Genomic DNA, 4,314 nt, shown 5'->3' on the forward strand with positions numbered 1-4,314 from the left:
TCATTGGACCAATGTCCTGGAGTGCATGTAGATAAACTTAGAATCTGTAAAAAACTTACTGCTGAGAGAGATGACCGAGGCTGCAGACGATCCGTCTGTCAAAGGAGACGAAGGTAGATAAGAGTGACAAGATAAGTGCAAATGAGTGGGCTCATCATCAAACAGCTTTAAGAACTTGTCCATGGACGTGAAAACACACTAATTTGCACCAGAGCTACGAAGAAGAACCTTACCGGAGTGAGCAAATTTTTAAGGCCAACGTGGCAGTCACGTGAGCAGGGTTATATAATCATTAAAAAAAAAGTATCTGTGAAATAATTTTGCTATTAGTTACTAAAATTTGGAGCAAATCGGGCCAAATACATGTGTCATATATGAAACCTTGCCTTGATGTGGAATTGGTGGTACATGTACATGTACATGCAATTTTGGAAAAATGCTCATGACTTGATAAATATTTGTCAGAATTGTCTCAAACTTTCTACATAGCATAAAGTCATCAATATACATCAGAAAGTGTAATAAAAATTTGGGGGGAATTTTGGAGCCATTTTTTGAAAAAACCAAGGCCTTGCCGGGGTATTTTCACAATTTTGGCGTTTTCTTAAAATGGCTATAACTTATTTTGTAACTATACTTTTTGGAAGGCAGATGAAGTAGCTGAAGTACATGTACATGTATATGGAGGCCAAAGAAGGTTAATATAATGCTTTTTGATAATAATTGTTCTCAGTAAAAGCTTTATTGAGCTGTTTTAGTAACATTAAAGGTAATGGGCATGGCTTAATAACTTATGGATAATAGAAATATCTTAATTTTTGGGCAATTATTGTATGATATTGTATCATTTCAATGTTTTGAATATCATCAAGCACTATTAATTCCTTAATCTTTATATTAAAAGTTTAAGACAGGGTTGAGCTAACCCATTCAAAAATTTTAAGTTATTGACATTGCACATTTGCCTTTGAATGTCTTTACATTGCAGGTCCCTCTCGTTTTATACTCAGTTATTTGTAAAAAGTCTAATGGGTTGCCCTCTCTAAGTCATCCTGTTCTTTGTTGTGGTTTACAGTTGACACTAGAACAATTGCAGCATGTGGAGTTAACTTCATTAACTGTTACTACTACTGATTGTCCTACATGTATACAGTGGTGGATCTAGGATTATATTCTTGGGTGGGCCTTGATGATTTGGGTGTGGTAATTAGTGGGTGTGGCCAACAAGGCCAGCATTCAGAGTCAAAACTTTGAAGATTAAAACTGTTAAAATGAGCTCCTTTGTGGTTTAAAAATTGTTTGCATAGTCATGCTTCACAGTTTACATAGTCATCCACATGAAAAAGTTGATTTTAAAGTACTGCACAAAGTTTTTGGGTGGGCCTGGCCCACCCTGGCCCACCCCTAGATCCGCCCCTGCATGTATATCCTTGCTTGTTTACATTGTTTGAAATGTTTAATTGTTTATATTGATACGTGTAGTTTAAGACAGGGCTAAGTTTATAAGTTAACCCATTCAAGAATTGTATACACAGCCAAGAATTTTACTTTGAATCATAAGTGATATCAATCAGGATCAGGCTTGATACATTCCTGTATCATGGATTTTGGGCAGCCTGGGTAGAGGCCTGTATCAGAGATGATAATTCTTGGTTGTGTAGATTATTCTATATATATATACATGTACATGTATATGGATTAGGCAACTGTCTATAGTAATTCTCCTTTTTATACTCACTTATTTGGAAAAGCCTATGGTGGGTTGTACTCTCTTCTCCTTCTCTTGTAGTTAACAGTTGAAGCTGTACATGTACATGTATGTTTATACAGCAGTACAATGTAATTTCATTAACCTCATACATGTACATGTACATACTATGATTTTTTATTATCATTATTTTCTATTAACTTTTGTAGGAAGAGAAGGAAAGGATCAGTGGGCTACTATTCTTCCCCCTACTGACAATAATCCTCAGACACTCATCAAAACTGCACAAAGAGAGGGACATCCTCCCCTTACCCCCTCTGTCCCTCTCCTCCCTACTCCTGGGACTGCTCCACCCTTAATTCCGCCCAGTGACTCAGAATCCCCTAATACTGATGAAGGAACTGGTCCTCCTTCACTATCAGAAATCAGCCGCCCTATTACGGGACGGCCCCTGGTATATAAGGCTATTAATCCTCTTAATGTTACTGGTGATGATCAGTCTCCAGGTGGTGAGGTATCTCAACCTCCTCTCTCTCTCTCCCTCTCTCCTGATCCTAATGTACCAGCTCCTCTCCTGATCCTAATGTACCAGCTCCTCTCCTGGTCCTAATGTACCAGCTCCTCTCCTGATCCTAATGTTCCAGCTCCTCTCCTGTTGCTCCTGTTTCTATTAATGCATGTAGTTTTAGCCTTCAGGAGATGAGGGATTTATTGATATGCTTTCTATTTGTCGTTAAAGATTTGAATATCAGTAAGCTCCAATAATGATAACTTATAATCACTGTTAGATCTAGAGGGAGTTTAGGAGACTTTTGGTCTCTCATATTTGGTCTAAGTCTCCAGAAATCTCTCATTTTTCAGCTTTTGGTATCTCATATTTAGCCCTAGGGGTCCTTAAGTTTCCAATTTTTGCTAGATCGGTCCCTCAAAATTTATTTCTAGATTTAACAATGATTACTGTAATACTACATACATGTATTACATGTACATGTACATAATTTTGTATATTTCAAACAGTTTGATCTGTAACACAGTTTCCTTATGCATGTTTTAAATTTTGTTTATTTATTTATTTTGTTTATTTATTCTCTTCACTAGATGTTCTCATCCAATGTGGCAGGATTGTGTTGATGCTCCTGTTCCTTACAAGGACCTACTCTCTCTCCAATAGGGTCACCAGTAGGAGGGGCTGGGGGTAGAGCTTACAATGGTAGCAATGAAATATCAGCTTTCTTTGATGTCCTCGAGTAAGAAATAATAATAATAATAGTAATAATAGTAATAATGGTATTTACTTATTTATTTAGATCTTGTGCCCACATTTTTGAGTATATTGGAAGAATAGAAATGATAAGCTATAGGGCTGGGATGAAGCTTCCAAAGGTTTAAAGTTACATGTAGTTTCCATTAATCATCAATCACACGTGTATGTACATGGGTATTGCAATATTTTTTCAAATGGCTGTAACGCAGAAATTTTTACTCGGAATCAGCTCAAACTTGCTACACAGCACAAGGATGTCAATATGTATTAGAAAATGTAATAAAAATTTGGGGTAATTTTGGAGCCATTTTTTTGGAAAAAAAACCATGTGCTATAGCCTTGGATATTTTTTAGATTTTGGCTCATTTTTTTAAAATGGCCGTAACTTGAAAAATTGAAGTCAGAATCAGCTCAAACTTTCTACACAGCATATGGACATCAGTATGTATCAGAAAATGTAATAAAAATTTTTGGTGATTTCGGAGCCATTTTCTGGAAAAAACCATGTGTTATAGCCTTGGGTATTTTTCAAAATTTTGGTGTTTTCATAAAATGGCCGTAACTCAAAAAATTGAAGTCGGAATTAGCTCAAACTTTCTACACAGCATAAGGACATCAATATGTATCATAAATTTAATAAAAATTTCTGGTGATTTTGGAGCCATTTTTTGAAAAAAACCATGTGCTATATATAGCCTTGGGTATTTTTTAGATTTTGGCTCATTTTTTAAATGGCCATAACTCGAAAAATTGAAGTCAGAATTAGCTCAAACTTGCTACGTAGCATAAGGACATCAATATGTATCAAAAAATGTAATAAAAATTTGGGGTGATTTTGGAGCCATTTTTTGGAAAAAACCATGTGCTATATATAGCCTTTGGTATTTTTCAGATTTTGGCTCAATTTTTAAAATGGCCATAACTCAAAAAATTGAAGTCGGAATTAGCTCAAACTTTCTACATGGCATATGGACATCAGTATGTATCAGAAAATGTAATACAATTTTTGGTGATTTTGGAACCATTTTTTGAAAAAAACCATGATGTACCACGTGTCAAAATGGCGGAAGAAGCTTGTTGTCCTTGTGGGAAGCAGAGTCGCTGTTTGAGGTGTCCCTGTACTAAGAATGATCGTGTCTGTCATGGTTGTATTCCTTCTTCGATGGAGACTTGTAGTAATGTAGCGAAGAAGCCTTCTGGCAGCCGTCTACCTGATACTCGTTGCGTGGAGTCTCCCCCGGGCCCTTCTCAGTGTGTGGACTCACTAGAAGTGTCTAGCCAAACTGTTTTTAGTTGTGAGGATGATGATGATGATGACTTTATACCTAGTCTCTCGTCTTCT

At 36.4% G+C, this 4,314-nt stretch overlaps 1 long non-coding RNA gene across 1 annotated transcript; it reads left to right on the forward strand.

The window, feature by feature from the left end:
- Positions 1-2,221: 2,221 nt before the first annotated feature.
- On the forward strand, positions 2,222-3,141 carry LOC109589187 (uncharacterized). Its single transcript, XR_002188577.1, has 3 exons — positions 2,222-2,459; positions 2,807-2,955; positions 3,016-3,141. It is a non-coding gene; the product is annotated as an uncharacterized LOC109589187 (long non-coding RNA).
- The last annotated feature ends 1,173 nt before the right edge of the window (positions 3,142-4,314 follow it).

Source organism: Amphimedon queenslandica, unplaced genomic scaffold, assembly GCF_000090795.2.
Source record: "Amphimedon queenslandica unplaced genomic scaffold, v1.1 AMPQUscaffold_11560, whole genome shotgun sequence".
Taxonomy (NCBI): Eukaryota; Metazoa; Porifera; class Demospongiae; order Haplosclerida; family Niphatidae; genus Amphimedon; species Amphimedon queenslandica.